The sequence below is a fragment of the Pongo abelii genome, chromosome 9 (assembly GCF_028885655.2).
Source record: "Pongo abelii isolate AG06213 chromosome 9, NHGRI_mPonAbe1-v2.0_pri, whole genome shotgun sequence".
Classification (NCBI taxonomy): domain Eukaryota; kingdom Metazoa; phylum Chordata; class Mammalia; order Primates; family Hominidae; genus Pongo; species Pongo abelii.
Genome location: NC_071994.2, coordinates 117,845,050 through 117,871,340, shown reverse-complemented (window position 1 = coordinate 117,871,340; position 26,291 = coordinate 117,845,050). Strand labels below are relative to the sequence as shown.

General features: G+C 37.9%; 2 protein-coding genes across 3 annotated transcripts in view; one reads left to right on the top strand and one right to left on the bottom strand.

Annotated features, from left to right (window-relative positions):
* The window catches only part of LOC100453368 (uncharacterized), a 126,528-nt gene that overhangs the window by 38,818 nt on the left and 61,419 nt on the right, over window positions 1-26,291 (bottom strand). The gene's annotated exons all lie outside the window — the stretch shown is intronic.
* NXPE4 (neurexophilin and PC-esterase domain family member 4) overlaps window positions 19,262-26,291 on the top strand; it is a 94,041-nt gene continuing 87,011 nt past the window's right edge. For both annotated transcript variants that reach the window (XM_002822513.2, XM_054525128.1), the window contains exon 1: window positions 19,262-19,667. The gene's annotated coding sequence lies outside the window, so the exon portion shown is untranslated. The remainder of the gene's footprint in view (window positions 19,668-26,291) is intronic.

The window sequence follows — 26,291 nt, the reverse complement described above, 5'->3', positions numbered from 1 at the left end:
AAAAATGTTTATTCATTTGCTGTATGCCCTTGGGATAATTTCCGAAGACTTTAAATCATTGTTTGTTTTATAATGTGTATCAATTATGATTGTTCCACTGGGGAGAGGGTCCACAGAGCTTCTCACATTTTTGCTGGAAGTCATCTCTTGATTTCTATTGTTTTTGAAATCATTCCAGAGCACAGGAATTTTCTGTGGAGCTCTAAATCAGATCAGTCTCCTCCACTTGCAGCAAGCTACCATTCCTCATGGCTACCACTCTATAGAGCTGGGAGTGGAATGGGAGCAGCCCCAAGTTAAAATCACAGAGATTCCATTCTTCTAATCAAAATTCAGTCATTTTTCTTAAATAAGTGTTGTTTGATTTATTGTATACCTTTGATTACTTTTCAGAGTTTTGCAAATATTGTTTTTGATGATTTTGTCCAGTTATTTCCGGAAGAGGATTTGCCAACGTTCTTATTTCACCATTCCAAAAATGCTGTCCTAATAGTTGGCTTCTATATTTACAATATTCACTAAAGATTAACAAGTAACTTATTAATGTTTTATGAAGAAAATATAAAGATAAGTCATGGTCTCTGCCCACTCCCATTTATCTTCCTAGTTTGTTCCTTTTCCCCACTTGCTCTGGGCAGATCCTAGAACACTGTGTGCCCTTATATACCTTATGACTGTGTTTATCTGGAGAACTCTAACTGGTATGTTAGCCTGTTCACTAGCAGAAATAGGAAGCAGACAAGCAGAAGCCTGTCCCTTATCTTCCTCCAGAAGTCTCCCTCTACTGTACCTTAATTAACATAGATCCTAATAGGAAAGCAGCTAAGGTTTGCAGAGTCCCAGCCACAGAATCACAAAACAGAGTACAGAAAAGTAGTTTGGAGTTGAGGGCCAATAGCTTAAGAGCAGGAACACTATCCATCTATCAAGAGGTATTCAGTCTTTTCCAAGAACACTTCCTGAACATCCTTCTCCCTAAGAAAGGCTGAGGTTCCTTCTGTGTGTACCTACAGAACTTCAACCTCACTGTTATAAATAGTGCTTGTCACAATTTTTTGTTTGCTTGCTTCTGTATCCTCCGTGTATTAGTTATCTACTGCTGTGTAACTTAGTAATTTAAAACAATAAACATTTATTATCTCATAGTTTGTGCAGTTGAGAACTTAGGAGTGGCTTATTTGGGTGGTTCTGGCTCAAGATCTCTAATGAGGTCTCTGTCAATATGGCAGCTGGAGATACACTCACCATCTGAAGGCCTGACTGGGGCTGGAAGATTTACTTCCAAGATGGCTGACTCAGATGGCTGTTGTCAGGAGGCCTCAGTTCTTTGCTGTCTGTTAGCAAGGTCTCAGTTCTTCACCACTTTCCATGGACTGTTGAGTGTACTCATGATGTGGCAGCTGGTTTTCCCCAAAGCAAGTAATCCAAGAGAGAAAGCAAGGAGGAAATCACAATGCCATCTTTGACCTACTCTCACATGTCATGACTTCCACCAAATTATATTTGTTAGAAGCAAGACAAATCCATGATTACTCAAGAGGAGGGGAATTGGGTTCCACTTCTTTGAGGGTGGAGTATCGAAGAATTTATGGACATCTTTGGCGTTGCATGTTTAATTAATGGATAATCTCTAACTGAATTAACATTTAGAAGTCTATTACTTCAGAATTAAGCTTCAAATTGACATTTTAGGAGAAATTTGTTTAGTTATTAAATACAATTATGTTTATTAAAAATACTTTTCTAAATTCACTCTGTTACTTTTTCTCAACTTCCTATTTGTAATGGTTAAAGAATGAATTTTAAAAGTTCAGAAAGACACCTTCATTTCTAAAAGAACAAAACCAGTTTTGTCACTCTCTGTCAATCAGGACCTGGATCTTCATGTAAATATCTTCATGTATACAGATAATTCACTGGACTACATGGCCATCACAGCACAGGTAGAACAACACCTGGCACATGTAAAATTTTGTTGCATGAATACAAGGAAAATAGAAACATACTTTAAAAGTGAGGATGTTAGATGTTGATTAATGTTCAAACCTGTGTTTGTGTTTCTGAGGGCTATGGGTGTGGACATATGTGTGTGGATGTGTGCAGGGGTGTTTTTTATGTGTATATGCTATAGAGAGAAGTGTGGGTTTTGTGAATGAAGGGTAATATTTGTTTTTCCTTTGGTAATTCTGTCCATTGTGACTGAAATAAGAATTCAGTTTAAATGTTGTAAATACAAGGAAAAGACCAATACTCTAAGAGGGCATTTTAGAAGCTGATATTCTAGCTTCTAAAAGCTTCTTACATGCATATGCTAGCAATTTGAGACCCTAATACCTCTTTAGAAATTATTTTCTGAAACCATGAATAATATTTCAGATCAAAAAACCAAAGTACTAAGGGCTTATATGATTTAAGGCCATATATCCTATTAAACAACAGATAGAACAGGTCTCTTAACTATCAGTCCAGTTAATTTCTTATGCCATTTTACCATTTCTGAAAAAAAGAGAATTACCTTTTGTTTGAAAGTTCATATATAATATTTTGAGACAAATCAATACTGATGTGAGGATACACATTTTATACTTTGATAGTAATAATCAAATTGAATTACCTTTAGGGGAAAAAAATCTTTCATCCCCGAATTGGGGTAATTATGGATCTGTGGGACTTTTACTTTACTTTAAAGAAGGCCCTGGAACTGGCCTCAGGCTAGCAACAAATGTCGTAAAAAAGAAAATGCTGCTGTGTGTCCAGGAAGATAATGGTTTAAAGAGGAATGAATCTGCTATAGGGTAGCAAAGGTATATAGCTTTCAAAAAAGCAAAATGGGGAAAATGTGAGAGCCTTAGAGAGAAAAGGAGAAGGTCACTGGAAAGGATGGCATGGCTTTCTAAAGATGTGGAGAGTCATCAGAAGTCTGGGAAAACGTGCACTAGGGCCAAATGAACCTGAATACTGGAAGGATTCTCATAAGATGCAGGACAGTGTGGAAGTAAGGGCACTGGAATCGGAAACCTGTAGATTCAACTCCTAACCCTGCCCCCTACCTCACTCTCCTCACTTGTAAAACAAGAGTGATAATAACTGCACACATATTTGTCATGGAGACAACTGTTTTAGTGCAAGCAAAGGTCCTAGTGCATTGTAGGTGGTCAATAAATGGCACCTTTAATTAGCTTCAAGTAGTTACAGTAATGTGATAGGAAGGGAAAGTTCCAAGGAGAAACTTTAAACCTGCACAGTCTTAGCCCTTCTCCAAGTCCCTGGATACTGACCTTGACTTTATCTGTGGATGTTTGCCACCTATGCACTGTCTTTCTAACTGACTCCAGATTACAAATTATTTAACCTGCTGAACTATCTTCCACCTACACTGACTCTTAGCAATCTGTTCTAGTTCTTGCTGTCCTGTCCTACTAATATTTGATGTTAACTACGTGGGCTTCAGAGAAGTTGTTGAAATATTTTAAAAGGTACATAACTCTTTGCATGCTTTGAGAACCTCAGGCTTTTCAAACCCCTTCCTTTTTAGAAATGATATATTAAGGACTGGCATATGGATGGTTTTCATGAAGTATGACTGAAAATGGGATTGAAATCAGGTTGTGCTATGTTCACAGAATTTTAAAACTTTGGACAAGTTCAGAACATCATTGTTAATAGAGCATCAAGATGTGATGGGCTTATAACCACGACATTCTAATTAGAGAGATTGTGGGGGAGAAATTAGCATTTCAAATGACTTAAAGCTGGTAGAGAGAATATTTTAGAGACTAGAAAGCATTTTTTGAATTTATCTTAAATAGATATTACTTTCTGTATTTTGCTAAGATAATGGCATTACCATAAAGAAAATGGGAAAGATGTGGCAAGGCTACTTTCTATATCTATAATGAAACCCTAATATACGTTTTGTTTGATAAATGGGAATATAAGATAATAGTGATGCTGTGTACAGATTTGCCCCAGCTTACATGGGGTTATGTTCCATTAAACCCATCATAAGTTGAAAATATCCCAAGTTGAAAATGCATTTAATACATCTAACCTACCAAACATCATAGCTTAGCCTAGCCCACTTTAAATGTGCTCTGAACACTTACATTAGCCTACAGGTGGGCAAAATCATCTGACAATCCAGTAGTACACTATAGAGTATTGGTTGTTTACCCTTGTGATTGTGTGACAGACTGGGAGCTGAGGCTCTCTGCTGCTGCCCTGCCTCCCAAGGGAGTATCCTACAGCATATTGCTAGGAGAACAGAACAAAATTCAAAATTGGAAGTACGGTTTCTATTGAATTCTTATCACTTTTGCACCATTTTGTGAGTCAACAACTCATAAGTCAAACCCTCACAAGTTGGGGACTGTGTAATTAAGTGCATTCAAAATTATATATATGTCACTTTAAGGAATTTGTACTTTCAAGGAGCTCCTTTTCTTCTGTGTGTATAGAACAGTCTGACAGCGAGCAAATGTGGGAAATGACACTCTGTCCAGGTTTTTGTGAAGTCAATTTACTGAGGTGCAATTTACATTAAGTAAAATTCACTATTTTTTCGTTTACAGTTGTAAGTTTCAACGATAATGTAACTACCACCACAATCAAGATAGAGAATAATTCCATCACCCAAAACTTTACTCATACACCTTTGTGTTCAGCCCTTGCCCCTAATCCCAGACCTTTACGAGCCCTTAATTTGTTTTCTGCCATTATGGTTTTACCTTTTCCAGAATGTTATATAAGCCTTTTTAGTCTGTGTTCTTTTTCTTGGCATACTGCATTTGAGATTCATATTATAGTACTTGTGTATCTCATTGCCACTGAATTACAGCATTCAGCAGTATGGATGTATCCCAGCTTGTTTAATTAGTCGAAGGACATTTGAATTATTTTCCAGTTTTTGGCAATTGTGAATAAAACCTCTATAAATAATCATGTATAAACTTTTGTGTGAACATAAGTTTACATTTCTCTGGTGTGGCGTTGCTGTGTGGTAAGTCTGTTTTAACATTATAAGAAACTGTCAAACTGTTTTGAAGTGTCTGCACCATTTTTGCACTCCATCAGCAATGTGCCAAAGTTGACCTTCTAATAGGTGTGTAGTAGTATCTCACTGTGGTTTTATTTTTATTTCCCTAATGACAGATTATGCTGAGCATCTTTTTATATGCTCATTTACCATCTCTATATCTTTTCTGGATGAAATGTTTAAATTTTGGCCATTTTTTACTTGGGTTGCTTATTATTATTGAGTTTGGCAATAGATAGGTAGGTAGATTAGATAGATAGATAGATAGACGGATAGATAGATAGATAGATAGATAGATAGATAGATAGATAGATAGATAGATAATGATAGATAGAGATAGACAGGAGATGGTGAAGGGGCCTGGTGACCTTACAGCTCCCAGTTTACAGCCCTACTGAGGGGTGGAATACTCACGTACTTGGCTTCCATAAGATACCACCATGTCCTTCTAAGGTAACCCCCATTTTATTTTACATAAACCCACACCTGTTTTTTGTTACTTGCAACCATTGAGTCCTACCTCATGAACAGGAAGAGGGCCCACCAATCCAGAGATTGGCAGGCTACAAGGGCAGCCTAGGCAGAACATTAAGGCTACAACGGATATTGATGGTTCTATTGTACTGCAGCTGAGTTGGCACTGAAACCACAAGACACAGTCCTCCCCTCTTTTCCCTTCCCTTTCCAAAGTAAGAGGCACTTCAACCTGTGGCTACCGTCACAGGCCCACAGGGGGTACTGCCAGACTACCACCAATGTTCCCTTAAGGCCCAAGGGCTCTTCAGTCAGCCTTTGGTGAATGATGCCTGGCCTGATACTGACCCTTCAGGGCAATGGGCTCCTGTCTGGTGCAGAGCAGGTCCAGAATGCCATATAAGAGACAAGTGCTGGAATCAGGGACCTCAAGAGGCTGCTTGTTGCTCTCCTCCATTGTGGCTGAGCTGGTATTTACAGACAGCAAGTCTCATAGGCTCACCCAAGGCCCTCAGTATAGTACCTGGATATTGCTGCTGGTTATTCAAGGCCCAAGTGCTCTGCAGATAGCAGGTGATAACTGCTGCCAGGACTGGGCCCTTTCCTTTGAGGCAGCAGGTTCCCTTCTGACCCAAGATGCATCTAGAAATGTCATTCGGGAGCTAGGGCCTGGAACGGCAGCCTCACAACTCTGACCCATACCCTATCCTGCTGTGGCTGAGTTGGTATCCTAAATGGAAAACAAAGTCCTCACCACTCTTCCCTCTCCTCCCCTCAAGCAAAGGAAGGGGTTTCTTTTGGACCTGTGAGCTGTGCAGCCTGGAATTAGGGGAGGGGTGATGCCAGCACTCCCTTAGCCACCCCAGCTGGTGTCTCAGAAAGTTGTGTGCTCCCCAGTCCACTGACTCTGGGCCAAGTTCAGCACTAGTAGCAGTTCATCTAAAAGTTGCAGTCCTTGTGGCCTAGACTGTCTTTCAAGTTTAGTTAGAGTCCCAAAGCACTTTAGCCTGCAGCGCTGAGGCTTGTGGAAACTCAAGTTCCAACAACCCGGATGGTAATTCCCCTCTGGCTAGGACTGGTTTAAATGCTCTCTCTGATTTGCATTTCTCTGATGGCCAGTGATGGTGAGCATTTTTTCATGTGTTTTTTGGCTGCATAAATGTCTTCTTTTGAGAAGTGTCTGTTCGTGTCCTTCGCCCACTTTTTGATGGGGTTGTTTGTTTTTTTCTTGTAAACTTGTTGGAGTTCATTGTAGATTCTGGATATTAGCCCTTTGTCAGATGAGTAGGTTGCAAAAATTTTCTCCCATTTTGTAGGTTGCCTGTTCACTCTGATGGTAGTTTCCTTTGCTGTGCAGAAGCTCTTTAGTTTAATTAGATCCCATTTGTCAATTTTGGCTTTTGTTGCCATTGCTTTTGGTGTTTTAGACATGAAGTCCTTGCCCATGCCTATGTCCTGAATGGTAATGCCTAGGTTTTCTTCTAGGGTTTTTATGGTTTTAGGTCTAACATTTAAGTCTTTAATCCATCTTGAATTGATTTTTGTATAAGGTGTAAGGAAGGGATCCAGTTTCAGCTTTCGACATATGGCTAGCCAGTTTTCCCAGCACCATTTATTAAATAGGGAATCCTTTCCCCATTTCTTGTTTTTCTCAGGTTTGTCAAAGATCAGATAGTTGTAGATATGTGGCATTATTTCTGACGGCTCTGTTCTGTTCCATTGATCTATATCTCTGTTTTGGTACCAGTACCATGCTGTTTTGGTTACTGTAGCCTTGTAGTATAGTTTGAAGTCAGGTAGTGTGATGCCTCCAGCTTTGTTCTTTTGGCTTAGGATTGACTTGGCGATGCGGGCTCTTTTTTGGTTCCATATGAACTTTAAAGTAGTTTTTTCCAATTCTGTGAAGAAAGTCATTGGTAACTTGATGGGGATGGCATTGAAGCTGTAAATTACCTTGGGAAGGATGGCCATTTTCATGATATTGATTCTTCCTACCCATGGGCATGGAATGTTCTTCCATTTGTTTGTATCCTCTTTTATTTCCTTGAGCAGTAGTTTGTAGTTCTCCTTGAAGAGGTCCTTCACATCCCTTGTAAGTTGGATTCCTAGGTATTTTATTCTCTTTGAAGCCATTGTGAATGGGAGTTCACTCATGATTTGGCTCTCTGTTTGTCTGTTATTGATGTATAAGAATGCTTGTGATTTTTGTACATTGATTTTGTATCCTGAGACTTTGCTGAAGTTGCTTATCAGCTTAAGGAGATTTTGGGCTGAGATGCAAATCAAAACCACAATGAGATACCATCTCACACCAGTTAGAATGGCAATCATTAAAAAGTCAGGAAACAACAGGTGCTGGAGAGGATGTGGAGAAATAGGAACACTTTTACACTATTGGTGGGACTGTAAACTAGTTCAACACTTGTGGAAGTCAGTGTGGCGATTCCTCAGGGATCTAGAACTAGAAATTCCATTTGACCCAGCCATCCCATTACTGGGTATATACCTAAAGGACTATAAATCATGCTGCTATAAAGACACATGCACACGTATGTTTATTGCAGCATTATTCACAATAGCAAAGACTTGGAACCAACCCAAATGTCCAACAATGATAGACTGGATTAAGAAAATGTGGCACTTTTACACCATGGAATACTATGCAGCCATAAAAAATGATGAGTTCATGTCCTTTGTAGGGACATGGATGAAATTGGAAATCATCATTCTCAGTAAACTATCGCAAGGACAAAAAACCAAACACCGCATATTCTCACTCATAGGTGGGAATTGAACAATGAGAACACATGGTCACAGGAAGGGGAACATCACACTTCGGGGACTGTTGTGGGGTGGGGGGAGTGGGGAGGGATAGCATTGGGAGATATACCTAATGCTAGATGACGAGTTGGTGGGTGCAGCACACCAGCATGGCACATGTATACATATGTAACTTACCTGCACGTTGCGCACATGTACCATAGAGCCTAAAGTATAATAATAATAATAATAATAATAAAAAGAAAAAAAATCAAATAAATAAATAAATAAATGCTCTCTCTGTGGGTGGGCATCAGCTGAGTTTGGTCCAGTTTTGCTTTCTGCTATAACAGGGCAGCACTGAGTTCAATGCCTCACAGTTGCTGTGCACTTTCTCTCCCCAGTGCACAGAAACACTCTCCACACTACGTTACCACTGCTGGGGGTTGAGGGTGGGGTTGTGTTGGCAATTCAAGATTGCTTTTTCCTACCTCTTCAGTGCCTCTTTCAGTGATATGGAGTTAAAATGAGGTACTGATTTTTGGTTCTTATAAAAGTGCTTTTTTTGTGTCAATAGTTGTTAAATTGGTGTCCTTGAGCGGGGTGGGTGGAGAGGGTGGTGATTGGTGGAGCCTTCTATTCTGCCATCTTGCCCCACCTCCCACAAGTCCTTTTACCAGGATAATTTCTTGAAAAGACAAAACTTCTTCATTGAATTGCCTTTGCACCTTCATAAAAAACCCATTGACCATATACATGTGGGTATATACAGAGAATCTTAATTTTTTTTCTGTCAACCTCTGCATCTATCTTTTCACTGACACCATACTGTCTTAATTACTATAGATTCCTAGCAAGTTTTGAATTGAACTACTATGTGTTTGTAAGAGGACAAGTCACCAGTGGCCTTGGCCAATGCAGTTCTTCTCCCTCTTGCTTGCATTTCTTGGGAAGAATCTACCGATAATGCAAAATCCTGAGATAAAGAGGAAATGTCTGTAACAATCAAGGCTTTGTCCTTGTTCTATCCAGAGTGGGATGTTCTACAGTGCTTGTACTCAGCAACCCAAGTGGCACCCAGGATATAAAACTCAGAGGAGAGTACTTTGAAGTCCATCAGTTGCAATATGATGACAGTACAGACAAAACAGGCAGCGTTCCTGAACCTTAGGGGCTGGCTCACCATGGATCCTAGGATTCTGTTTACCTTTGTTGCCTATCTGAGTAATAAAGTTGCTTTGCCTGACTTGTGGTACAAGTGTTCTGTCTCACTGGACTAGACCCAGGAACCTTTGCGGAGTCCTCCAATAGTGCTCTTCTTTTTCAAAACCGATTGATTATTCTATTTCCCTTACCTTTCAACATAAATTTTAAAATCAAGTTGTTGATTTAAATAAAAAGTACCCTACTGGATTTTGATTTGAATTTTATTGAATCTAGAGATCAATTTTGGGAGAACTAATATCCTAATCATATTGAACCTGCCCAGCCACAAACATAGTCCATTTATTTATGTCTTCTTTGATTTCTTTCATCATGGTTTATGGTTTGCAGTATATAGATCTTGTGTATTTCATTAGATTTACACATAAGTATTTCATGTTTTCTGTGCCATTCTTAATCATGCTGTGTTTTTAATTTTAATTTTAAACTGATGATTGATAGAATAACAATAAAACTTTACATTAAGGGGCAGGCCTAAAAAAACTTTATATTAACCTTGAACCTTATAATCTTGCTGACACTAAATAGTTCTGGTAGATTTAATGTAGATTCTTTGGAATTTTCTATTTAGATAATCATATTGGCTGTGAAAATATGTAGTTGTATTTTCCTTTATCCAAATGGTATGCTTTTTATTTTATTTCTTTCTAACACCTCCAGTATAATGCTGAATAAGAACAGCAGGAGTGAACATTATTGATTTTTTTCCTTATCTTGGGGCAAAGCATTCAGTCTTTCACCATTGAACATGATATCAATACAGATTTTCCTAAATGCCTTTATTGAGTGAAGAAAACTCCTTACCATTTTTAGTTTACCATAACGTTTCATTATGAAGAATGCTGAATTATGTTAAATAATTTTCCTGTTTATACTGAGATTATCATACGGTTTTTCTTCTTTAGCCTAATGATATGGTGATTACTTTGATTGATTGATCTTCAAATGATGAACAAGGCTTTTATTACCAAGATAAGCCTCACTTTGTCAGGATATATTATCCATCTTATAAATTGCTACATTTAATTTGCTAATACTTTGTTGAGGATGTTTGCCTCTATGTTAATTCTAGTTTTGAAATTAGGGTTTTGGAATCTCTTTTTCTCATAAAATGAATTGCAAAGTGCTTCTATTTTCTGAAAAAAAATCAGTAGAACTGTTAGTATTGATTCCTTATATTTGGTCAAATTTGCAAATAAAACCATTTAGGCCTGATTTTTCATTAGGAATTATGAAAAATCCTGATGCAGATTTTTCATTAGGAATGTAGTTTCTCCCAAAGCTATAGAATTTTCAGGTTATCTACTTTTCTTAAGTGAATGTTGGTAGTTTGTGTCTTTCAAGGAGTTTTCTCATTTCCTTTGAGTTGTAGAACTTATAGATACAAGATTCTTTAGTATTCCCTTATCAGTCTAATATCTGTTATATCTGTAATAATATTCCCTCTGTCATTTCTAACATTGACACTTTGTGCCTTCTCTCTTTTTAGTCATCCTGAGCAGTAACATTGATCTTTACAAAGAATTAGCTTTGTTTCATTGATTTATTTTGTTTCTGTTTTTAATTTCATGATTACTTGCTCTTACCTACATTATTGTTTTCCTCTGCTTACTTTGGGTTTAATTTGTTTTACTTTTTCCAGTTTCTTAAGATGAAAGATTAGTTTATTGATTTTAGACCTTTGTTCTTTTCTAATACATGTATTTAATGTTACAACTTATCCCTCAAACACTGCTTTACCTGCATCCCCGTATTTTGATATATTGTTTTCACATTCATTTCATTAAAATATTTTCTAGTATTCTTGTGACTTCTTATTTGTCCCTTGAGTTATGTAGAAGTATGTTGTTTCATTTCAAAATATTTGGGGGTTTTCCAAACTTTTTTTGTTAGACCATTTGATATTATTTCACATCTCTAAGGTAATCTATACTGTTCTTTTTCTTCACTCTTTTTTTTCTCTTTTTTTGTTTAGTAGAATAATTTTTATTGACCTATCTTCACATTCACTGATTCTTTCCTCATGCTTGTCAGCTCTACTGACAAGGCCATCAAAAGCATACTTCATCTTGATGACTGTTTCTGTCTGATAATACCAACATTTGGTCATCTCTGAGTCTATTGATCACCTTGCTCTTTACTATGGATTATTTTTCTTCCTTTTCTGTACATCTCATACTTTGTTTATTATTGAAAGGCATAATGTTTAAAACAATATAGACTAACATAAACAATATTCATGCAAAGAAATGGGGACACATCTTCTCCTGAGCCAGGAGGCAGGGAGAAGCACTGACTCGATCTAGTCAGTCCAGCTGTGTTTGAGGTTTCTGTTGCAAATTTTTCTGGTTACTTGGTGCTTAAGGTGAGTATCGTTTTGACAAAGGATTTTTCTCAGTGTTCCTATTTCACCCTTAGCTTTGTCCTTCCTTGTGTGTCAATGTCCCAGAAAGAGCCTCTCTTCATGCCCTTGTCCCTTCTTCCATGGTAGATTGCTGTTGCTTTCTACCTGGTGCTGCCTAGCCTACTGGGGGAACGAGTGAGATTCTCTTTTGTTGGAGATCAGCCTCAATCCTAGGTAGGTCTTGTGTTCATGTTATTTTGCGGGGTTAGGGAAAGGCCTTCTCAGTGATCCTGTCCTCTTCTCCATAGCATTAGAAAATCTCTAATGGTCTGGGCCCAGGACAGTTTCATGTCTCTCCCCAGGATGGTTTTCTGCCCTTCCTCAAGAAGTTCACAGTTTATTATTTTTCCATTTTCCCAGCCACAGGGATCTTCATATGGGTCTTGAAGTCACAGAGTTTGCTGCCCTTCTGCCAGTAGCATAACACTTTAGTGTTCTTAGGGTAAGGGCATGAGGGAGCTTTATGTCTCTCCCTTTGAGGCAGCTACCCTCCCCCTCCAGGCCTGCATTAGTGAGGTCTGGTCTCTTGTTCTGACCCATCTTTCTCATGAGTGCCCAGTGGAGGTCCAAAACAAAGAGGTACTAGGTAGGAACAAATTCTCTTTATGGGCAAAAGTCTCTTTACATCTGTGCTCCTGGAAGTTCTATACTCTCATACTAGCCCACATTCAGCCTTTAGAAATTCATTTTTAAAACTTAGCTAAATTCTTCTTACCTGTTTATATGGCAGTTTATCCTCTTCCCCTGCTCTCTTCTCAAAAGTGAGTCAATATTTGTGTTCTTTCTGCTCCGTCTTTCATTAGATTTTAAGCTAGATGGCTGGCCTGTGACCCCAATTTCTAATAAGTTAAATGAAAGTTATTTTGCAGATTATCCGGATTTTTCTTTTTTATGACGGGAGTGATGATGCCTCTTGCAGCTAAGTCCTCCAGGGTTTATTTTAAAGGGAACAAAATTACATTAGGAAGACAAGGTCCTTAGACCAGGAAATTTAATTCTAACTTAAAGAAAGCAATAAGTTAGTTTGTTCAATAAGCTAACTGATTTGGCATTAATAGTCTATGACTAACGCTAAATAACTGTATTCTATTCCTCTTTTGATTGAGAAGATGATGGTGTTAAATGAAACTATGAGAGATTTTGCTCAGTCTGTAAAATTGGGGCTGGAAGCTGATTTGTAAGTGAAAAGAGTATATTTAACTAAATGAATGAAAAATATAATGGTAAATGCTAAATCAGGGGTTCTTATATCTTTTTTTCTTTATACAAGGAAGCCTTTTATGATCTATGGACTGTTTCTCAAAACAGTGTTTTTAAATGCATGAATTTAAATATAAAAGATTATAAAGAAAACCAATCATATTAAATTAGTTTTCTAAGTATTTTTATTATGACATATAAATACACATCCTTCCTATTATACGACATTAAATAGCAATATCTAGTGTGGGCCTAATTGCTATAATTTCAAAGTAGTGCCAAGAGTAAGTGGCACTTTGTGATACCTGCAACAATTGTGGCATGATATGAAATATTGTGATTCCCATTGGTAAAAATCTTGGATATCACTAATACTGCTGAGCTTTATTGCCTACATTCAAATTAGAGAAAATGCTGAACTTCAGTTAGATGTTAGTGAAAAATAAAGATGTAATCTTTTTCCCACCTAAGTTCACAGACTCCTCTAAATTCTATATCGAGATCTCCCAAGGGGACCCCTGGCTAAGAACCTCTGTGCTAAAAACAGAGAACCATCAACTGCAATCAGAGATAGAGGTAGGAAAGACAGAGAAGGCATCAGGGAAATTCCACATGGAGGTCCCAGCATCTGAAAAATTGTGTAACTGAGGATGAGTATAGTACAATCCGGAACTAAAAGTAATTTGGTGTTTGTTTGTTTGTTTATTTTTGAGACGGAGTCTCACTCTGTCGCCTAGGCTGGAACGCAGTGGCTCAATCTCGGCTCACTGCAAGCTCCACCTCCCAGGTTCACGCCATTCTCCTGCCTCAGCCTCCCGAGTAGCTGGGACTACAGGTGTCCACCACCACGTCCGGCTAATTTTTTTTTGTATTTTTAGTAGAGACGGGATTTCACCGTGTTAGCCAGGATGGTCTTGATCTCCTGACCTCGTGATCTGCCCATCTCGGCCTCCCAAAGTGCTGGGATTACAGGCAGTAATTTGATATTTTTAAACACTACTACTACTAGTTACTATTTTAAGGGTATTTTATAATAAATATCAAGTACTCTATTAAGTATATTATAAACATTTTTCATACAATTAATTTCATGATTTGGCTCTCTGCTTGCCTATTTTTGGTGTAAAGGAGTGCTTGTGATCTTTGCACATTGATTTCGGGTCTTGAGACTTTGCTGAAGTTGATTATCAGTACTGTATTAAGTACATTATAAATATTTTCCATGCAATTAACTTATCACAACATCTCTTTGAGGCAACATATTTGATCCCCATTTTAGAGATGAAAAACTTGGGATCTAGGGAGCATGATGCCTCCAGCTTTGTTCCTTTTGCTTAGAATTGTCTTGTCTATACAGGGTCTTATTTGATTCCATATGAAATTTAAAATAGTTTTTTCTAATTCTGTGAAGAATGTCAATGGTAGTTTGATGGGAATAGCACTGAATCTATAAATTACTTTGGGCAGTATGGTCATTTTCACGATATTGATTCTTCCTATCCATGAGAATTGAATGCTTTTCCATTTGTTTGTATCCTCCCTTATTTCCTTGAGTAGTGGTTTGTAGTTCTCCTTGAAGAGGTCCTTTGCATCCCTTGTTAACTGTATTCCTAGGTATTTTAGTCTCTTTGTAGTAATTGTGAATGGGAGTTCATTCATGATTTGGCTCTCTGCTTGCCTTTTGTTGGTGAAAAGGAATACTTATGATTTTTGTACATTGATTTTTGTATCCTGAGACTTTTGCTGAAGTTGCTTATCAGTTCAAGAAGTTTTGGGGCTGAGATGATGGGGTTTTCTAAATATAAAATCATGTCATCTGCAAAGAGAGACAATTTGACTTCCTCTCTTCCTATGTGAATACACTTTATTTATTTCTCTTGCCTGACTGCCCTAGCCAGAACTTCCAAAACTATGTAGAATAGAAGTGGTGAGAGAGGGGATCCTTGTCTTATACTGGTTTTCAAAGGGAATGCTTACAGCTTTTGCCCATTCAGTATTTGCTCTGGGTTTGTCATAAATCGCTCTTATGATTTTGAGGTGTGTTCCATCAATACCTAGTTTGTTGAGAGGTTTTTCTTAACATGAAGGGATGTTGAACTTTACAAGGCTATAGTAACCAAAACAGCATGGTACTGCTACCAAAACAGATATATAGACCAATGGAGCAGAACAGAGGCCTCAGAAATAATACCACACATCTACAACCATCTGATCTTCCTCAAACCTGACAAAAACAAGCAATGGGGAAAGGATCTCCTATTCAGTAAATGGTGCTGGGAAAACTGGTTAGGCATATGCAGAAAACTGAAACTGGATCCTTTCCTTACACCTTATACAAAAATTAACTCAAGATGGATTAAAGACTTAAATGTAAAATCTCAAACCATAAATACCTTAGAAGAAACCCTAGGCAAAACCCTTCAGGACATAGGCATGGTCCAAGACTTCATGACTAAAACACCAAAAGCAATGGCAAAAAAAGCCAAAATTGACAAATGGGATCTAATTAAACTAAAGAGCTTTTGCACAGCAAAAGAAACTATCATCAGAGTGAACAAGCAACCTACAGAATGGGAGACAATTTTTGCAACCTACCCATCTGACAAAGGTTTAATATCCAGCATTTACAAGGAACTTAAACATATTTACAAGAAAAAACAATCCTATCAAAAAGTAGGCAAAGGATATGAACAGACACTTCTCAAAAGAAGATATTTACGTGGCAAACAAACATATGAAAAAAAAAAGCTCATTATCACTGGTCATTAGAGAAATGCAAATCAAAACCACAATGAGATACCATCTCACACCAGTCAGAATGGTGATTATTAAAAAGTCAGGAAACAATAGGTGCTGGCAAGGCTGTGGAGAAATAGGAATGCTTTTACACTGTTGGTGGGAATGTAAATTAGTTCAATCATTGTGGAAGACAGTATAGTGATTCCTCAAGGATCTAGAACCAGAAATAGCATTTGACCCAGCAATCCCATTACTGGGTATATACCCAAAGGAATATAAATCATTCTACTATAAAGACACATGCACACATATGTTTATTGCAGCACTATTTACAATAGCAAAGACACGGAACCAAGTCAAATGTCCATCAATGATAGATTGGATAAAGAAAATGTGGTACATATACACCATGGAATACTACGCAGCCATAAAAAGGAATGAGATCGTGTCTTCCTCAAGGACACAGACGAAGCTGGAAGCCATCATCCTCAGCAAACTAACACAGGAAAAGAGGGCCAAACACCGCATGTTCTCACTCATAATTGGGAGTTGAACATTGAGAACACATGGACATGGAGAGGGGAACAACACACACCAGGGCCTGTTGGGGGTTGGGGTGGTGAGGGGAGGGCACATAGAAGATGGGTCAATAGGTGCAGCAAACCACCATGGCACACATATACCTATGTAACAAACCTGCACATTCTGCATGTGTATCCCATTTTTTTTTAGAAGACATAAAAAAAAAATAGTTGGGATCCAAAGACTTTAAACAACTTCCCTAAGATCCGGTAGCTTGTATGTGGCAGAGCATGTATTTAACACAGCTCTGTTTCATTCAAAGCTCCTGAGGGGCTTTGGATGTGTTTTCCTCTGGGTGGAAGGCAGGCATCTTACTCTGGAAATGCTCAGTGACAAAGAGACTTGAATGCCAGGCTGAGGGTTGTAGATTGGATCCTGAAAGCCAATGTGGGGTCTACTTTCCAACTTCATCTCCTGCTTCTTTGTACACACCTTCACCACTTTGTATCAGTGTCATTACCAAACATAACTTGATTTTCCTACGTTCATGCTTTGCATGTTTTTCCCTCTGCCGGGTATGCCTTCCTTCCAGGTATGCCTCCTTCTCCTGGCTAACTGGAACTCATGTTTCAAGACATCATGGGGACTTCCTCTCTAGTTCACGAATGTAGATTGCTGTTCGTTGCTTAGGAAAGCTGGAATCTTGAGCTTTCTAGAGGTAGGTAGAAAGGAAAGCAGGACACGCCAGGCGCGGTGGCTCACGCCTGTAATCCCAGCACTTTGGGAGGCTGAGACGGGCAGGTCACAAGGTCAGGAGATCAAGACCATCCTGGCTAACACAGTGAAACCCCGTCTGTACTAAAAATACAAAAAAATTAGCCAGGCATAGTGGCGGGCACCTGTAGTCCCAGCTACTCGGGAGGCTAAGGCAGGAGAATGGCATGAACCCAGAAGGTGGAGCTTGCAGTGAACCGAGATCGCGCCACTGCCTGGGCGACAGAGCAAGACTCTGTCTAAAAAAAAAAAAAAAAAAAGTGAAAGCAGGACAGGACAAGGGTAGTCCTAACAAGAAAAGGGAATGAAATACAGAGTACAAGCACCCAAGGGTTAAATATTTTCAAAGCTGCCTTCTGGAGGCAGAAAGAAATGTACAGTCACATGAGCAATGGAGAAAAAAAAAGATGGTTTATTGTCTATACAACAAAACCGTTGAGCTTATAGGGACAATAAAAGTACCAAGAACAGACTGAGATGGCTGCTGCTTTCTTGAACAATATTGTCTGGGGCTCAGCCCTTACAGAACATTTTTATAATGTTTGCTTACATTGCCTTTTGCACCTCCAGTCTTACACTGTTAAATCTAGAATAATAAATGTTTTGTTTTAAAATCCCTTTCTCCAGATACTTTTATAACTTTGAAACTTATAAAACAAGTCAATATTGGTATTTATGCTTCTTAGAAAACTCTTGTTTGGAAAATTTACACATTCAATGAGTAAAAAGGCACAAGGCTCTATGGAATATATAATGATGAGTTCTACATCAGCAGGACCCCCCCGATTTTACACAGAGGTTGCAAATTTGCATCTCACAGTCATCTTTTGTTTGCTCCAGATTTTTAAGAATACTAAAACTTCAGATTTCACATAATCATCTGGATTTCTGGCTTCACTTGAAACAGTGATTGGCACCACTGGGCTTGCAGTACCAAATGGAAAATGCTCTAGCTGAATGTGCTGGCTTTTATAAACTAGACACAGGCATTCCAGTGCGCCATAGATGCCACTATTCTGCCAACCCCAGAGTCTCAAAACACAGAGCCATTCTTGACTGTGCTCTATCACTCTTCATGTTCATTCAGCAAGTCAGGTTCTCTACAATATTCTTTGCTTCAATTTCCTCTTCTTAATTCTAACTTCAAGAATCATTTCAAGACTTTACTACCTCCTGATGACAATTATAACAATAACAGTTAACATATGTCGAGCAACACTCACTGTGTTAAGCATTTTACATGGACCATCTCTTTTAATCCTCAAAACAGCCCTTAGAGATGAATTCCATCATAATCCTCACTATATAGTAGAGAATTGTGTGACCCTAAAAGCTTAACACATCTGCCAAAGATCTCAAATCCTGAAAGCGTTGGAATCTCACTCTGGACACTGAATTTTTGACCATACAAATCGCAGTCTAGGGAGTTTCAAGCTTAGGCACAGGGAGCTTTGGCTGTGGTGCTTTGAAGCCTTTCCAAAGGGGTAGAAAGGAGCAGGATGCTTTAAGGGCATCATTTCCCCTTCCAGATACTCAATGTCCATAAATACTTTTTCATGCACCAAATTCACCTGCTAACTCAACTGAGGTCTCAGAGCCCCTCTCAGTATGACCCTTCTCTCCCTGCTTATCTCTCACCCATCCTGAATCTTACTAGATTGCATTGGCCAGTGTGTTAAACACTCTAGGCAGTAGATTAAAAAAATTTTTAAGTACTGGTGTAGGTTTTAGAAAAAGTAAATAGCTTTATCAGTTGGGTAACAAATGCTTTGGAGTTCCAACTGAGTTTCAAGTTCCACTTCAACCTGGGATGCAGCAAGCTGGAGTGCCACTGTGAACTAACAGCACCCTAATAATTTGGTTTGTTTCTTTGTTTTGTTTATGGTTTTTGTTTTCCTATTATTGAGAGGCGAAGCCAGCTGGGCTTCTGGGTTGGGTGGGGACTTGGAGAACTTTTCTGTCTAGCTAAAGGATTGTAAATGCACCAATCAGCGCTCTGTGTCTAGCTAAAGGTTTGTAAACACACCAATCAGCACTCTGTAAAAACAGACCAATCAGCACACTGTAAAATGGACCAATCAGCAGTCTGTAAAATGGACCAATCAGTGCTCTGTAAAATGGACCAATCAGTAGGATGTGGGCAGAGCCAAATAAGGGAATAAAGGCTGGCCAGCCAAGCTAGCAGTGGCAATCCTTTCAGGTTCCCTTCCATACTGTGGAAGGTTTGTTCTTCTGCTCTTTGGAATAAATCTTGCTGCTGCTTACGCTTTGGGTCCACACTAGTTTTATGAGCTGTAACATTCACCGGGAATGTTTACAGCTTCACTCCTGAAGCCAGCGAGACCATGAACCCACCAGGAGGAACAAACAACTCCGGATGTGCCCCCTTAAAGAGCTGTAACACTCACTGTGAAGGTTTGTGGCTTCACTCTTGAAGTCACCGAGACCACGAACCCCCCCGGAAGGAAAAAACTCCGGACACATCTGAAGGAAGACACTCTGGACACACCATCTTTAAGAACTGTAACACTCACGGTGAGTGTCCATGGCTTTATTCTTGAAGTCAGCAAGACCAAGAACCCACTGGAAGGAACCAAATCTGGACAAATTATATGTAATATTGTATATATATTATTATACATTATGCTAGCTATTATATTATTACTTTCAATCTACCACAGACTTCAAATTCTTTGTTGCCTTGTGCTTAGGGTGGGGGCTGGGTTTCAAGAGGGGTTTTTCCTCAGTGTTCCTGTTTCCTGCTATGCTCAGAGCCATCTCTGTTAGCCAGTATTACCAGGCTCCGCCTCCAACAGCTGCAGCCTGCCGTTTTTTACTGTTGTTTCTTGGGGTAGGGCAGGAGAGAGACTGTTTTCCTGGTCCAGCCTTTGTCTTTGGCAAGTACTTGGAACTTGGAGAGAACCTTTCCAGAGTTCCTGCTGCTCCTTCCCGTGGCAACCACACTCTGCCTTGTATCCATGGTTTGTCTTGGGTGGGAGTTGCTGGCCCTACTTATGATGGCAGCAGATTTCTGCTTGATATCAGCATATATCCTGGGTCCAAGACAGCTTCCTGTCCATTCCCTAGGGGTAGAGGTCTTATTCTTCCACCTCCTGCTTTTGCAGAAGTAGATTTTTTTCTCACTTCCTGCGGAAGAACAATACCTGCCCTTCCTCCATTCATGTAAGGCTCTTGCTTAAGGCCAGGGCTTTATGCCCATCCCCTAGCTGCTGCCAATTACTTCCTTCATGCCTGCACCAAATAGGAGTACCCTCTCAATCTCCTGGTCTTCTCTGAGTCTTTCTCATAAATACCAGTGGAGGATCATAGGGAAGAGCTCATGGGTGATTGTGACATCCTCTTTTCTGGTGATCCCAGCTATTCTGAATCAGCACACTAGCTCACATTTGGCGTTTAACAATTCATTTTTATTCTTGCAGGATTCTTCTTTCCTTTTTGTATGCTCTCTTCTCTTTTTCCTGTGCTCTGCCAAAGATGAAATTGTTTGTGTATTTCATCTCTCCCTGAAGGGGCTTGTTCCTCTTTAGAATTCCGGCCATTTGGTCTTCTTGCTACTTGTGCTTTATGATGTATTTGAGAAAGTTACACTTTTGTATATTATCTGGATTTTTTTTCTCATTGTTAGAGTGGAAGCAGTGTTTTTGAAGTTTATTACAGTTTATGTAGAAACAGAAATCTTTATTGACCTTTTAAAATATAACTCTATGGGACGCATATTTTACATATAAGATAATTCATCCATTTCAAATGTACAATTGAAGCTTCTTACAAACTGCACGCATTCACCAACCAGCCCTAGAATCCCTGCCTTAGTAAAACATTGTAACTGAAAGGAGTGTCAGATCCCTCAAGTACACATTCGAACATGAGAAATGGTTGGTAAATATTAGCCCAAAGGCAGAAATTCTATTCTGGAGGCTATTTTGTGAGTCAAAAAAGGCAATTGGATTCATCACCCCACCTGGCCTTGGACCCCTATGATCATTTCCTCCTACTACCTGTTTCCCCCGCTTCCAGTCTTCTTCCAGCTCAACCTACTTTATATTTCATAGGGGTGTATTACCATCTTCATAAGTTAGAAAATTTTCATCATCTCAAGATGATTTTTACTTAGTTGCCCAGGCAACCACTGATGGGCTTTCTGTCTCTATAGCTTTGCCTTTTCTGGAAATTTCAATCAAGTGGAGTCACAACATGTGGTCTCTTGTGTCTGGTTTCTTTCACTGAGCATAATAGTTGTGAGGTCCTTCCATATGCTAGCATGTACTAGTAGTTTGTTCCTTTTCATTGCTGAATATTACTTCATTGTGTTCATATGCCACATTGTGTCTATCCATTCACCAGTTAAAATACATTAGATTTTCTCTAATTTTTTGCTACTAAGAATAGTGCTTCTAAGAACATGTATGTGCAAGTCTTTGTGTGATTCATTAGTATTACCATGCCCTATGATTAAGATCTGTGGAAAACTAAAATGACCCAATCAAGGCAGGATTAATGGTCCAGACCCTTCAAAAGTAAAGGTTTCGGTCACCCCACCAGTTAAAAAAAAAACATGATAAGCTGAGGTGTTGCTGAAGGCAAAAGGAATATGGAATGGTAGTGGAGGATAAATATCAGTTATAACCATGTGACCTGTTACATAAACAAGGACTGTAATTGTCATGAGTATTTCCTTATTTTTGTATAAAAATATATTTGTATTGTGTGTATAAAAAAGCAAATATTTTTGTTTTCTTTCTTCTTATCCCCTTATCATATAACATAAGATGTATTGACTTCGTATCATAGTATTTAAGTACTGTTCACTTTATATCATTTTGACTATGGTATACAAGTTATAAGATATCAAGTATTTAAGTTATAGAATATCAAGAAGAAGAGTAAATATCACTCAAGGACTTTATCTCCTTTTCTGGAGAAGTTAGTAAGTTTTCAGTTGTATGCAGGATAGTTGTATCATATATAAGGTGGTATTACAACCTTGTCATTGTCTTCATTTGGAGATTAAGTATGACTTAAGGAGATGCATATGGGTGCTAACTTGACAAGGGTAGACTTATGATGATTAATTTTATGTATCAACTTGACTGGGTCATGAGGTATACATATTTGATAATCACTACTCTGGGTGTTTCTATGAGAGTGTTTTTTGGTAGATTAACGTTTAAATTAGTAGACTGAGTAAAGCAAATTGTCCTCCCCAATGTAGGTGAGCCTCATCTAATTTGTGAAAGCCTGAATAGAACAAAAGTCTGACCCTCCGCTGAGTAAGAGAGAATTCTTCCTGCCTGAATGCCTGCACACTGAGATATGGGTTTTTGTCCTGTTTGGTTTTGTAGAACCAAAACATTGGCTCTTCCTGGACCTTCAACCTACCAGCTTTTGAACTGAACCTACACCATTGGCTCTCCTGGTTCTCATGCCTTCAAATTCAGACTGGCGATTAGCCCCCATCTTAAAGTCATCTCGGGGCCCCTCCCTGAATCACTTCACTAGCACAAACTCAGATGTGCTCAAAAAGGGCTCATTATAAATAGGCAAAGATACTCCTATCATTAGGAAATTCTAAGGGTTTTTGGAGCTCTGTGTCAGGAACCAGGGGCAAAGACCCAATATATGTTTTATATACCACAGGGAATATTAACAAAATTAAAATCTAGTTCTTAAGAAACCATTAAGTCGGCTGGGCACAGTGGCTGATGCCTGTAATCCCAGAAATTTGGGAGGCCAAGGCAGGTGGATCACAAGGTCAGGAGTTCAAAACGAGACTGGGCAAGATGGTGAAACCTCGTCTCTACTAAAATTACAAAAATTAGCCAGGCACAGTGGCAGGCACCTGTAATCCTAGCCATTCAGAAGGCTGAGGCAGGACAATCGCTTGAACCCAAGGGAAAGAGGTTGCAGTGAGCCCAGATCATGCCACTGCACTCCAGCCTGGGTAACAGAGTGAGATTCTGTCTCAAAAAAAAAAAAAAAAAAAAAAAACTAAGTCTCCCAAATACTGATTGAGAGAAAGAGACAAAATACAGAATGAGAATAAATAACCATATATAATCCAGAAGCTGAAAGAGAGAATATTAAGAAATTTATTAAACAGCAAATGTAAAACCTAGTAGTGATACATTTCCAAAAAATAGAGAATGCCAAAATTGTCTTAAGAAAAAACAGGAAACTTACATAGTTAGTGAGCATTAAGGAAATAAAACATGGTAAAGACTTTGTCCCCCTTTAAATAAGCACTAGATTTAGATGGTTTTACAAGTGACAGCTATCAAACTTTTATGGAAGAACTCATTCTATCTTATATAAGTTCTAGAAAATGGAACACCCAAAATTCATTTTATAAAACTTTATACCAAAGCTGGTAAACACAGTACAATAAAAGTACAGGCCCATTTAACTTAGGAACATAAACTCAAAATCTGAAGTAAGACATTACTTACCCAAATCTATGAATGTAGAAGGTGAATAATATAATAGTGATAAATACCCATTCAGGTAATGAGAATCAGTGTAATTAGTGGTTTTATTTAATATTACCATTTCAACTTATGGGGGCTCATGTTTGTTTACAAGGTTCATTCTGGATTTAGGGCACATTGCAAGCAGGTGTGCTTTAGGAGATGAGACCCAATCATGGGTCACCTTTGAAGGTGTGCCATCAGTGTCTCTTCTCCTTTCAGGACACTTGTGCTGGTTTACAGCACTGGTAATCTCCAAACTCATGCTTCTTATTTGTCAACTTTCTAGTGAGTATAATATCATTTGCCTTGCTTCTATCAAGTTCCTTTGCTCTGTTTTTTGTTTTTTGGATAAACATTGAGAATCACATATGGTCCTTCTTTGTAACCATAGTCTTAAGCCTAAAGTGTATACTAGCTTAAAAAGAAAACTCTTTAATGAGAAAAGACAAAACTTATTATATTGTGTAATTAATAAAGAGAAACTATCTTGGCAGGTTGTGTCCTTAAAATAATTTTTAATTATTGAGGTAATTGGATCTATTTTAATGGTATTTGGTGGTGTTATAGTAAAAATACTTGTTATTTTGATGCTGAGAATATGTAACATATTTTCCTATTGAAATGAATAGCAACTATATTTGACTTATGATAACTCACTTTTATAATTCAGGTTTTTTAAAAAATTACATTGCTCTAATAAAGTTAAGTGATCTTAACCTCATGATGAAATGAGATTCACCTCAAGAATACAAGAATCTTTTCACAACAGAAAAATTTATAAATGTAATTCACTGAAATACCACCTAGGGACTTAAGGATAAAAATTAACACTTATTTTAATAGATGCAGAAAAGAACTTGATTAAGTTATTTATATTTATTTTTAATGTAAATATACATAATATTTATGAAAAAAATTCTTGAAAAACTAGAAGTAGAATAGAGCCCTCATATTTTTAAAAGGCTATCTGCTGAAATTCCATAGCAGTGATTGCACTTAACAGAGAAACTTTAGACATAGTTAGTTGAAGATATAGAAATGACAAAGATAAAACTATTACCTCAGGCCAGCACATAAAAATGAGAAAACATATTAAGAAATAAAAGAAGTTGAAGGGAAGTCACAAGTTGTCATTATTTGCAGATCATATCATATCTGCATTTAACCTAGCAAAATCAAGAGATTTTTCTCTGAAGTACTAACCAATAGATACAAATGCTGAGTCAAAGGATATATACATATTTAATTTTACTAGATGTTGCCAAAATGTTCTCCCAAAATGACTCTCATAGCAGAAGGATAGAAGAGCCCATTATGCCAAATACTTACCAACAAATTATAATTTTTATACTCTCAAATTTGGCCTATCTAATGAACATGACATCTGTCACTGTGATTTGAATTTTCACTTATTTTATAATTAGTAACATCGAACATTTTCACATATACATATTAGTCATTCAAATATCACTTTATATGAATTGTTTATTCATGTCTTTTCTTCATTTTTCTATTGGGTTTTCTTTCCCTTTACTTTGGAGGAGTTCTTTGCTAACTTTGGACACAAATACATTGTTCATTTTATTAATTGGACATAGCTTAGGCCTCGCATTTTTACTTGTTTTAGGGTATCTTTTATTGCACTGAAATTCAAAAATTTGATATAGTTAAATTTATCAACATTTTCTTCTATCATTTATGTTTTTGTTTTTGGTTTTTGTTTGTCTTTCAGGTATCCTTTTATTCTCCAGAAAATACATCCTTTTACATTTTCTCCTGAAATTTTAAAGTTTGCCTTTTCACATTCAGATTAATCTACCTGGAATTTGCAGAGGCATGCATGATGTGGTATAGGGAATCTTTTGGGGATTGGGTTTTTTTATTTTTATTTATTTATTTTTGAGATGGAGTCTCACTCTGTCACCCAGGCTGGAGTGCAGTGGCATGATCTCAGGTCACTGCAGCTTCTGCCTCTCCGGTTCAAGTGATTCTCCTACCTCAGCCTCTGTGTAGCTGAGATTATAAGTGCACGACATCACACCCAGCTAATTTTTGTATTTTTAGTAAAGATGGGGTTTCACCATGTTGGCCAGGCTGGTTTTGAACTCCTAACCTCAAGGAATCTGCCTGCCTCAGCCTCCCAAAGTGCTGGGATTACAGGCATAAAACCCTATGCCCGGCCTGTTTTTTTTTTTTTAATAGTGTGAATAATCATTTATTAAGTGTTTATCCTTTTTCATCAACATGTCATGACAATTTCTGTTATTTATCAAGCTTTTTTAATAGATTGAGTTCTGCGCTTTTAATTCTATCTTAGTGGTCAATTTGTTTATAGCTATGCAAATACTACACTGTCTTAATTACAGTTTTTTTTTTAATTGATATCTGGCAGGGTGGGCTCCATTATGTTCATCCTCTGCAGATTTAGATATGTATTTTTGGTGCTTTGCTCTTCCATATAACATTTAGAATCAACTTACAGAGATCTGATAAAATTTGGGGGGGAATTACCATCTTTATGATATTAGAATTTCCAGTTCATAAACATGACATAATATTCCATTTATTCATGCCTTCTTTCATTTCCTTCAATATTGTGATGTCCATAAAAATATTTTATATCTTATTTTAATTTTAGATGTTTTACATGCAGTAGCAAATAGGATATTTT